Below are 13,170 nucleotides of genomic sequence, written 5' to 3'. Positions count from 1 at the left end.
ACATACACTGTAGGACCGGTGTCAGACTGATTCTAAAACCCCCCACCGGATATGTTGGCCTTCTGTATCAAATGCAAAAAACACAGTTGATGGACAGAATGCAGATCAATGTCATACATTCACCCCAGTACAGAGATCTGGGCCTAAATCCATCGTTTTTTTGCTCACCATGCCATTCCAGTTTGAACCCAGCCATATGCAAATCAGTCTTGACCCTGTCCCACATGGGAACAGTCTAGCCCGAACTGCCAAGCCATGTCCTCCCTGGACTGGAAACAAGCATCCTAGGAGTAGTTTTGGGCTTTCAGCCCTCAGCCAGGATAGCTTGATTCCAGTGGCATGGAGAGCACAGGACTCACATCTGAGCATACCCGTCCCACTCAGGGTAACCAATGCAAAAACCAACAGTTGATGGACAGAATGCAGAACAATGTCATACATTCACCCCAGTACAGAGATCTGGGCCTGTAGCGACCAGATTTTCCGACCAAGTTTATCAACTTATCAATTATAGCACACCCAGCTGCCACGTACCACCACCCTCCTCAGGCCCTATAGAGCACAAATACCTAGAATACCTTATTGAGAATGGGGGAAATGACAATAGACAAACAAAGATACCACTAAAGTCTAGGGAATTCCACACTATATCCTATAATTACCTCATAGAACTGGATTCATAACACCCGACCACGGATGATCTCACTAACACCAATCACTATTGGTGATCTCATTAGCACCAATCACTATTGGTGATCTCATTAACACCAATCACTATTGGTGACCTCATTAACACCAATCACTATTGGTGATCTCTTGGACATCTACCATTTGGGTATCTGATGAGAGCCAATTACCCTAACACATGGAATAGGGGCCTGACCTTCCCAAACAGAAACCATTAGTGCCAATTAAACCCATTGAAAGTTATTTCCTCACTTTGTAGCTTTGTTCTTTTTACTGTTCCTCTTTTTCATAGACAGAAACACTTGTTATGTTTAATGGTTAACATTTATTTTGGGAGACATGAGTAGGCCTAGAATTTTGTCCTGGAATGTTAATGGTCTCCGCACCAAACCCCGAGCTAATAAAATCATACAATACCTTCGGGACGTGGATGCCGAGATCCTTATCCTCCAGGAGACACATTTAACCGAGATTGAGACACTTGAATTAGTGAAGAAAAATAGGTGGATAAACTTCTCAATTACAACGTCTCCATCCCTAAACACGCGGGGGGTTAAAATTCTTTTTAAAAAATCTTTAAATTTAAATTTGAAGATCTTAAACAGAAAGTGGATAAGGGAGGGAGATGGGCCATAACAGCGGTTGAGATAAGAGGGGCGGTTATAACATTGGCTGGTTACTATGGGCCCAACTGCGACGATACTTCCGCACTAGAATCCCTATTTCAACACCTCTTGAATTTCCCAGAGCCGGTCATCATAACTGGCGATTTTAATATCACCATTAAGCCTCTACTGGACAAATCTACAAATAGCAGACAACAAGTTCCCTCCAAATCTAGAAACTGTCTACTGGGAGTAATGAAACAATATGGCTATGTCGATATTTGGAGGCTGAGAGAGGGCCAAAAGCAGTGTTTTTCCTTTAAAAATCTAAAATATAGACACAGCTCAAGAATAGACTTTATCCTAACAAGTAGATCTCTGGTCGACTCCATAACTTTAGTAGAGTATATTCCATCTCATCTATCGGACCACTCAGCAATGAAGCTAGAAATGGAGTGGGGAACTAAGTCTTCTTCCCCGAAACTCTGGTCATTTGACAGGTCATTTCTAACATCGGCAGAAGATATAGAATTCCTTCAATCTGAGACTCGTGAATTTTTTTCTTTCAATAGGGATTCAGCCCCAGTAGGTATCGTATGGGACGCTTTCAAATGTTTTCTAAGAGGAATAGTTAAAAACAGGGTAGCTCACAGAAGAAGGCAGTATAGGGAAGAAATTTCTTCTATTGAGAACAGTATGTCAGTTATTCAGTCCTGTATAGACACTGACAGATCTCTAGATAATCTTAATCTATCCCTGAAACTAGCAGAGCCCAATAAGCTTAAGAATAACTTGTCCTCGCTAATGGAGAAACGAGTATTGCAAAAATGGGAGACAAGCAAACTCATTTCCAGTATGGTGAGGGAGCGGGTAGGTTGTTGGCCTGGAAAGTTAAATCAGACCGGGTTCGGAATAATATTGCCTCAGTAACCTCGGATAAGGGTACCTTCACCAGTGACGCAGAGAGAGACCTTTAAATCATTCTTCCAGTTAATATATCAGGAACATCTTAATATCAATACTAACGATATTAGTAACTGGTTCGAGGGTATTTCTCTTCCCTCTCTATCAATAGAACAGAGCAAATCTTTGGAAGAGGAAATAAGTCTTGTCGAGGTAGAACAGGCCATGAAAGGTTCTAAAGGGGGAAAGGCGGCAGGTACTGACGGGTTACCGAGCGAGGTATACAAACATCTGATCTTAGAGATATCCCCAATTCTAACAGTTTTGTTTAACCAAATATTGAGGGAAGGGGTAGCACTGCCAGCCTCATGGGATCAGGCCACTATAACGCTTATTCTAAAGCCAGGGAAGCCCCCTTCTGACTGTGGCTCATATCGGCCTATCTCAATCTTAAATGCCGACTACAAAATCTTTGCCACTATATTAGCCTAACGGCTTGGCCAGGTTGCCCCTAATATACTTCACTTGAACCAAAAAGGGTTTACAAAAGGGAGACAACTAAATGAGCTTACATACAAGTTAGTTGGATCTATCGATGTGGCGATAAAGGAGACTCTCCCCTTGTCTGTTCTGACGTTGGACGCCACCAAGGCCTTCAACAGGGTAAACTGGTTATACCTGTCGGAGGCCTTGAGGGGGTCCAATGTTGGCGAAAGATTTCGAAGGGAAATAGATCTATTATATAGAAGTCCTTCAGCTTCAATTTTGATCAATGGGGGCCTTACAGCGCCATTCGATATAACCAGAGGAACCCGGCAGGGTTGTCCCTTGTCTCCTCTCCTTTTTAATTTATACATAGAACCTTTTGCACAAACACTAAGAGACAGTACACTTATTAAACCTTTTATTTTTGGTGAGTGGGAAAAAAAGGTGGCACTTTATGCCGATGGCATAATGATTTTTACGTCAGACATTAATACAGCTTATCCAGAAGCGATAAATCTTGCTCTTAAATTTGGGAAAGTTTCTGGATACGAAGTCAACGCTTCTAAGACGGAATCCATGACATGGAATGCAGGCTTGGATACGGATAACGAGTCATCTAGACCTCAATTACGTTACTTAGGGGTAAATATAAAGACATTGATCGTATCACTTCATTAAACTTTTCTACAATAGCAGCACAGTGTCGTAAAAATATGAGGGATTGGTCGCATCTTCCACTTACCATCCTTGGCAAAGTTAATCTAGTAAAAATGTGTATTCTACCTAAGGTTTCCTTTTTATTTAACTCAATCCCACTCTTTTTTGATCCTAAATTAATTTCTAAATTACAAAGTGCGATTTCAACTTTCATTTGGAACAGTAAAAACCCAAGAATTTCCTGGAAGAAAATACGAAAGTTATTTCCTATCCAAAACAAACATTTCCTTCCGTTATCAGTTACCTGTAAGAAGGAAATCGCCCATCCTTCTATACGTCAGCACCTGACTAAAAAGAAAGGTTAATCTTCTCCAAAGAAACAATATGCAATGGTAATCTCTAATCATTGGGGTCTCTTTATTAGATGATGATAAAATGAAAAGACAAAGAAGACATTACAGCAATAACAGTATATCTATATATAGAATGAAGGATTATTAGTGCAAGGGTGAATCTAAACATAACCTAGAAAGCAAAAAGGAGTGAATGATTATATAATGCAAACTATCTAAGAACACCTCACCATGATCTTCTGTATTCTGGCCTCAGTAGCTGAGCTGGTCCCTCTCTCTCTTGCTTCGCTTCTTCCAGGACTCTGCTCTGCAATCACTGGTACACGTCTGCACCGCAATGCCTCATCAAAGCTGCAGCACCTTCAGGCCACTCGAACCCTCTCCAATCTCTTCATCTGCACCAGTTCAAGATGACATCCTGACAGCCACTACTGCTGACTTCCAACCTCTGGACAGAGAAAACAACTTCAAACTGCTCCCAAGTCTGGCTGTTTAACATTCTTCCATTCCGGAGACCAATTAATTAACTGACAAACTGATGATGTAATTCCAACCGTTCCAGAAACCATGTGATCTCTCCAACTTTTGAAACCAACTGAACTCTTCAACTCTCCAAAACCAACTGACTTCTCCAACTCTCCAAAACCAACTTTCTCCACCGCTCAAAACCAACTGACAAATCTTCTCCACTGCTCTTGGATAATATGGGAGGCTCTCTGCTCATGGAAATTTCCAACAAGCACCCTACCTTCCACCGAATTCCTGTACCAAGCCCCGCGCTCTCTGCGCTCCCACAGTGGCCATCTGCAGTTGCGTCTAGAGCCCGGGAAATAAGCACATTCCTTCGATAAGGGCCGGTCCTCACCGGTTTCCAACTAGTGAATAACAAACTAAAACTAAACATTACCCTTACCCTACAAGCGTCTCAGACAACTGAGGCAGGAAGGAAAGATGGCTGCTCTCTAGTTTAGGCCTCTAGGCCCGAAAAGAGGCAAAAGAGACCTAGATCATGCCAAAGATAATAGGCAAACCCTGCAAATAGGTAGAATAAAGTCAGAAATAATGGACCAATCCTCATATACTGAGATGGCGGTGGACAATGGTCACCACCAGTCCAAATGGTACAAAATACCCTGTTGCTACAGGGCCTAAATCCATCGTTTTTTTGCTCACCATGCCATTCCAGTTTGAAACCAGCCATATGCAAATCAGTCTTGACCCTGTCCCCATGGGAACAGACCAGCCAGAACTGCCAAGCCAGGTCCTGCCTGGACTGGAAACAAGCATCCTAGGACTGGTTTCGGGCTTTCAGCCTGAATCCGGTCAGCCATCAGCCAGGATAGCTGGATTCCAGTGGCATGGGGAGCCAGAAACCGGTCCTAGGATGCTTGTTTCCAGTCCAAGGAGGACCTGGCTTGGCAGTTCTGGCTGGTCTGTTCCCATGGGGACAGGATCAAGGCTGATTTGCATATGGCCATGTCTGAACCTGGGTGGTGTGGTGTGCAAAAAAATGATGGATTAAGGCCCAGATCTCTGTACTGGGGTGAATGTATGACATTGTTCTGCATTCTGTCCTTCAATTGTTGTTTTTGCATTTGTCACCCCGAATGGGACGGGTATGCTCAGAAGTGAGTCCTGTGCTCTCCACACCACTGGAGTCAAGCTATCCTGGCTGATGACGGCTGATAGCCAGAAACTGGTCCTAGGATGCTTGATTCCGTTCCAGAGATGACATGTGCTTGGCAGTTCGGGCTGGACTGTTCCCATGAGGCACAGGGTCAAGGCTGATTTGCATATGACCATGTCTGAACTGGGGTGGTGTGGAGTGCAAACAAAAATAGATTTAGGCCCAGATCTCTGTACTGGGGTGAATGTATGACGTTATTCTGCATTCTGTCCATCAATTGTTGTTTTTTGCCTTCTGTATTAGCTAGCTCACAGTGCCACTAGTATCTCCTCTTAATAGAGAATAGTTCCTGGCAACCATCGAACATGACAACCCTGATCCCTCAGGATTGTGGAAACAATGTTATATGTTAGACCACTGTGAGTTGGAGTGTCTGCATGCAGAGAGCTCAGCTTCTCACGTCAGTGTGTTGGCCGGGAAGTCCTGGTCTCCTCTGGCTATCTTAGCAAGATGTGATGTGTATATATAGCCTTGGGTCTACCTGAGGGTTCTATCTCGCAGTATTACTTTGACGGATTTAGGATGACGGCGAGAAAGAACTTTGTACATAGATATTATATAGGAGATTTTAGACCTGCTGTGCTTCCAAGAATCCTCATGCATAATGTATGATGTTTTTACCAGGGAAAATCCCGCGTTCTGAGTGCAGTGTTATATCTAGGTAAAAGGTCAGTTCTTAAGAACCGTAATGTAGGGAAGAATATAGGTGAAGGGTTACAATGTTACCTGAGCCTATATTAGGGTACCTATGTTGAATATAACGGAACTGATGGGACACAAACCTAGTTTCTGCAAACCACAGCTGTTAGACCTGACAGCCCTTGAGGTTGTCTTCCCCAAACGTTTTGCCTACTCGCCTCCTGTTGCTGAAATGTTATTTTCTTGGCTTCATTTTACCACTGCTAACCATTTATCAAGTGCTTTTGCTCACAACTTAGAACATGGAAAAAACTGCCTACACCTACAAAAGGACTGCCATTTGATGGTCAATATGGAATCTAAGATGGACATATAGTATCCTGCCAGGCTTCAATACTGTTTTGTACTAATTTCAGAGATTTTAGCATTAATATTGGGTGCAACATCTGTATCAGTTACTGCCACTACACTACCCTGTAGTGGGTTAGATTCAGGAGAAAAGCCTCATTTAGAGGAGGGTGGTAATGGCAATCTCCCTTTCCACCTCTGGTGAATGGACCACCCTATCTGTAGTTCCTTATCCTGCCTGCTAACTTTAGGTTAGGCAGGGTAGATGGCATTATTACTGTCCTGCCACAGCAGCATCTTTAAATATAATCAAGAAGAAAGAAACCCTACAGTAGTAAAACCAACACATACATTCTAAAATCGATCACTTTGCAGTGCTGCGCTTCAAACCTCAGTGTTCATGATTTTCTGGTTTTGTGTTTACATTTATCTTCATATTGCTGGAGAATAAGACAATTTAAAGAGTTTATCTGATAAATGTTACATTTTTCAGTTTTTATTTCTATGTAATTTGTCATAGTGTACTTATTTAAAATAGACAGATTTCCTTGGATGGCCATGTAACAGGCCATTTGCAGTGAGCGTTGTATTTTTTCTGTCAAAGAGCACTTGATTTTGTATGCATACATAATATGGACATTTTGTTTCTTTTCTTTTAAGCTGCATTTGGGCCTAGCATGTGCTATTGGAGTGCAGACCGTGCTTGAGTTAGGACTGTATAAGTCCACTGAGTGCAAGCAAGCAGTATTGATGTCTATCACTACCTGACTCTTCTGTGCCGAAGCGATGGATTATGCATCTGCAGCCTTCTAACCCTCTAGGGTAACAGGCTTGCACATTTATTGTTTGGTAGTCTGATCGGTTTTCATCAGATTATGGCAGCCATCTGAGATAGGAGTTTAATCCAATAAATGGCAATGCGAGAGGCACAGCTATTGTAGTTGTAGGCAACTGTCACAGAGCCAACAATGCGGTCTTTCTTTTCATATAACGTATTTTGAGGGTTTCCAGGAGCATTTCTGTAGAAAAAGATTTGTGTATTTTATTTGTTAGCAGTGTCAATATATTTTAGTATAGATAAGACAAAGTAGCAAGCGTAATGCTATACCAGATGCAGGGAAACTACAATGCAACCAGAATAAAATTGATTTTGATAATTTTTGGTGATAGATTCAGGCCTCTCTCAAGAAAGTGAGTTGTCTTTAGTTATCTGCAGGACTCTCAATGATGTCGAAGATATATGGGGTTTGTCACAAGGGGAGCAAAATGAATCTGGAAAGAGGGAGGATCTACTTAGTTTGTAAAGTAGATCGAGCTTTCGGAAACATAGCCTATGTAAAATCATCAACGAAAATGTATCCCTTATTGATTAGGGTGGCCCCCTGTGCTACAGTCAAAGACGTTGACGCACACAAAAGGAAACTAGTATTCAACTAGTAATGATATTGCTAGGCAAAACATACTTTTGCTGGATAGGGAGGAGGAAGAATTTGATTAGTATATGTATGACAACCCTATAAAGGAGGCTTTTGGGGATGAACTTTGAGGACGGTATTGCAATGTTGGTTTGCAGTGCTTTAGAAGACCATTAAAAAGAGGATATCTTTAGTCAGTCGACAAAAAGACATACGTCATTTGAGCCATGTTTCTAAATATAGTGAACATGGATGAGATTACCACTGGGAAAGGAAGCCGGAAATAGATTGAGTGCTCTATACACTGTTTGAAGGTAAGGTCTGTGCAACACTGGATTTAGATCCTGGCCTCAAGTTCCTGTTCTTCCTTGGAAGAGACCATAGAAGGGGGTTGGAAATGTTGTATAAATAATTTCAAGGCAAGCATTGGAATATTATTTGCCCTTTGGCTAGAATATTTGATATGGCAGTGCTGCTTAAATAAAAAAAATACATTTGGATCTGGTGAGTATAGAGACTATTTCAATTTGTCTCTGTTGTAGTTTAAATCCACGTATACCTTTGGGTAGCTTGTAGTATATGTATTGGTCGTCATAGATTGAGCCTCCCAGCCTGCTCAATACCCTCTTCCCCTGTCCTCAAGAGTCCCATTCACTGTCGAGAGCCACATCTACCACTACAAGCTGCACATTCGATGCCTCTCATGACAACTACACTAAAACATCTTAAACTACAATAACACATCTAGAATAAACATCCTCCAACACCATAGCAAATCTTTTATCCTCTGGTAAAAAATCCACAGAACCATACACACTTTTTCCCAAGAAGCACCAGAATCATTCTTACATACCCATACTTTGTGCACTACATTCTAATCTTTTTTCACTTCCTGCACAATAAACAATTTTTCGCCCGCACTTTACCATCATGGTCCATACATGGCCACCAAAACTTAACCTTGAGTCTTTTCTTGGTTAGCATATTCCCCAAATGTCCTTCATGTGCTAACAAAAATAATCTCCTGAGATTTACAGGAGGTACATACCTCTCTCCTCTAGCACTAAATCGTCGGATGTTCCAATACTCCATTCAATTTCTTTCTTTATTCGAATATTGAGCATAAATATCTATAAAAGCACAATTTAAAATTACAGATAAATATATTTCATAAGAGGAACATCATACATATATACACTTCAAATTGTTGTCATACATTATTGGAAATTGATTTACGAGATCTAAAAAAATTTTTTTTAAAGTTGATACACATTCAATGGTTAAAACATTGTCTAGTTTTTGTATGGCCAAAAAAGCTAGGCGACACTGGTTAAATCCTATCGTTCTCAAAAGGGGCACAATCAATTTTTTCCTTTGGGCAGTATAAAATGTACAAAATAATAAGATATGCATATCAGACTGTGTCGACAATTCATCACATGGACATTTTTAATTCTTTAGTCCAATCATTCATTTTTTGGGTGACTAATTAATCTATGTAAAATGTTCATTCTAAAACGGATTAATAAAAACCTATCAAATGCTTTCATATCCAGTTTTAAGTATGGTTGGATTTCACATGAGATAATAGTTAATTGATGCAATATTACTGTACTTTTCTTCATTTCTACATCATATCTTTTCTCCTCTAAATATGTCATACATTGTCGTTTTAGTTCTTTTCTGGTAATGGACGACATTACATTAGGATCATCAAAGTAATCCCTATGTCCAATCTCCCTAAGAAAGAATTCAATGTAGGCCAACCATCTTATTTTTCTACTTTTTTCAACCACCAAAGCATCTTTCAAAATTACACGGTTAAAAATGCACTCCTCCGTTGTCCACACCCGATGCAAAGAAGGACCGTTGACATTTAATTATATCCTCGATACAGGGTTGCCATAACTCCATATGGCAATTGAGTGTAGCAGCGCTATTAGGGGCTGCAAGGAGGTAACGCATAAAGGAATTTTCTACTAGTTGTGAAGACTTGACGTTGGCATAGCCCCAAATGGCAGCGCCATGGGTTGCTATAGCTACACTCGTTGCTCTATATATTTTTAAAAGTTCCACAATCGTTTTTTTCCAATCTTCCTTGCAAAATTTCCAACAGCCATAATTGATTTGGCAAACAAGAGTTTGCGAGTTTTAATTGTTGTGTTCCGTTCACCATTCTGTGTCAACAATATGCCCAGGTAAGGAAAGGCTGACGTAAATTCCAGGGGTTAAAGATTTATAAACATATGTTTCTTGTTCTTAAAGCCCCAGGCCCACAGTTCATGCAAAACGTTTTTGAGGAATTTACCATCAAATCTAAACTAGCCATGAAGGTAGTGAAAGAATTAATCCTCTGCTGCATGGCTAGTGGGGTTCGGGCCATCAGAACTGCGTCATCCGCATATAAAAGGCCGGGTATTGATCTTTTACCAATATGGGGCATATCCCGACATTCTCCAAGTAAGACATTTTCCAAGTTGTTAATGTAAATTAAAAATAGAAATGGGGCTAATACGCACTCTTGTTGTACGCCTCTTTCAATTCTGAAGAGTGTAGTGCGTTCCCCCTCCCTACCATATCTTACTGTGGCCTGTGCACCCTTATATAATTCTCTCAAGAAGTTAATTGTATTTGTATCCACCTTCAAATTTTCTAGATTCTGCCACAGCTTATTATGCGAAACGCAGTCGAAGGCAGGTGACAAATCGACAAAAGTTAAGTACAGGGGGTTTTCCCTTGCTTTTGTATACTTGTCTAAAATGATGTGTAAATTAAGTCCCTGTTCTATAGTCCCTAGGTGCCCTAAACCCATATTGTAGATCACTCAATATAGCCTGATCCTCGGCCCAGACCTGTAGTCTGTTCAGAATGACCCTCCCAAAAATCTTAATTGTGGAGTCAAGCAGGGATATCGGGCGATAACATGCACAACTTAATCTATCCCCTTTTTTAAAAATTGGAATTATAGTTGATTCGTACCAGGAGGATATTATTCCTTCAGTACATACTGTGTTTAAAAGGTTTGGTGAGGATTGGGGCCCATAGAGGCAGGTAGTGCTTATACATATCAACAGGAACCCCGTCGGGGCCTGGGGCTTTTCCCCCCATGCTAACATGTATTCCAGCAATTACCTCATTTAATGTTACTTTGAGATCAAATCTGTTACTACTTACAATCATCTCATCCTGGGTTCCTATTAATCCAGTTTCATCATCCCTTTCTAGATTACTATATAAACTTTCATAATGCTTTACCCATTCTGGACCTGTAATGGTGATCTCTATACTTGCCTTACCTTGCTCCTCAAAAGGAGGTGCGTTGACTACCTTCCAAAATGCCGCTGTATCCTTACTCTCAGATGCTTCACAGAGTGATTCCCATGCCTCCCTCCTTATGGATTCCTTCCTTTCCTTTAGTGCATTTTTATATGCCTTGCGGCAATATTTAATTAGCTCACAATCACGCAGGAGGTTTTTTAGGGACTGCTTTAAGTTAGTGTGTGCTATTATACAGGGTTTGTCGAACCACCTAATCTCCTGTTTTTTCCGAGTTTTACAGTCAACTCATAAACTCTTTTTGATCTCTCAATGTATTTTTTGGAAATGTTCAATCACTATGGTATTCTGGGAATCTATGTCAAGACATATGTCAAAGCTTGTTTTACACTGCTTAATAATTTTTTCTATGAAGTCATCCGGGATTATTTGTATCCATTTTAAAGCATAACCATTGTGCCTCTGGAGAACTATATTATCTACCGGATCCCTCTCTAAATTACCCTTATCATACCTGATGTCAGAATTTACCACTTCTATAGTTTGGGGATAATGATCACTCAGTGCTATTTCTAAAGTTCTAAAGTTGGCCACTTCATTGGCTGATTTTAATATGAAATCTATAATAGACATTGAGCTTCTTCCACAAAATGTTGGGCAAAAATTCACCTCAGGTTGGCATGCCTTGTTTGCAAAAGACAGATCACATGAGAAAACTGTTTCATTTAACCAATTCCCACAGTTACTATGGTCAAAATGAGATAAAGGTATTTCCTTTTCGAGGTTTGTACCACATATTCCAAGTTCACCCTGCTTGCATAACAAGCAATTAAAATCCCCACCCCACACTGCAAAAGCATCTTTATTTTTCCAGTGGATCATGTGTTTCAGAACTATGGTAAACTGTATCATGACCCCCTCCCGTACCTCAGCAGCAATATTATTGTAGAAATTTACAATCAGTAGGGATTTATGCTTAATACAAATTTGCAACATTTGATAATGTGTTAATTAGAACATCTATACTCTCATACTTCAGACTATTTGAGATATAGGTGCTCAAACCTCCCTTCGCTCTTCCTGCTACTGATGCTATTGCAGGTACAAAAAAGGTTTTATAGCCGGGGAGATAGGCCTCCTTTCACCATGTCTCCTGAAGATTGACTATGTCATGAGCGTTTACCAGTTTCAACCATGTTCCGGCTGACAGTTTAGATTTTATGCCAGCAATATCCCAGAACATGATCACCCATCTTCCATTATTTAGCTTATCTTTACTAGGGACATCACTTTCTGATATTATAATTGAGTTATCGAGATCTTCAACTAGGCCACTCCGAGTATGTGGTCCATGATCTACTCTAGGATGCCCTTCAGAATTATCCACCCCAGTCCTGATCAAATTTGTAGTAGTTTCTGGGGATTCTAAATTAATTTCACAATAACTTCTATTATTTATGGAAAAATCTATATCCACATTTTTGGGGCAATTGAGACCATACTTCGTAGCGAGGGATAAGGGGTGGTCATGATTTGAGTTTTATTGCACCGTCAATCCACTCCTTCCAGTCCCTCTAGTTCATGAAATATATCAAAGCGATTTTGAATTGGTACCCTGTAGTGATTTTTATAGGAATCCATGTATGTCCTTCCCTGGGAGCTTTCTGGATAGTTATTACGTTGCTCTTCGAACGGTGGTGGGTAGAAGTACCTCAGATCTACTGTGAGTATTCTGCTCTCCAAGCTTTCCGCCCTCCACCCACAGATATAAGATACCACCCGCCTATCTCTAAAATTCACCAAAACGCAATCACCCTTTTTGTCTTTATATTTCTGGCCCACCCAACTTAGTCTACGAACATGGAGAATTTCTCCATGAAGGGATGGTGGGATTGGCCTGTACCTGTTAAGCTAATGACTTACTTTGTTCTTCAGTTCTATATATCTTTCAGGCTTGCCCTCTTCCAGTTCTGGTACCCCTACTAAGACCACAGTATATGGAAACGATTCGGGGTGCAGATCGATACGTTCATTCTTATCAAATCGTCTAGTTTTATCGAGTTGGTCCTTGCCAGGTCCCTTGTCCGATCCAATCACGCTAGCTTTCCTGTCTT

Source organism: Lissotriton vulgaris, chromosome 2_1 (assembly GCF_964263255.1).
Source record: "Lissotriton vulgaris chromosome 2_1, aLisVul1.2, whole genome shotgun sequence".
Taxonomy (NCBI): Eukaryota; Metazoa; Chordata; class Amphibia; order Caudata; family Salamandridae; genus Lissotriton; species Lissotriton vulgaris.
Note: the sequence above shows the minus strand (reverse complement) of the source record.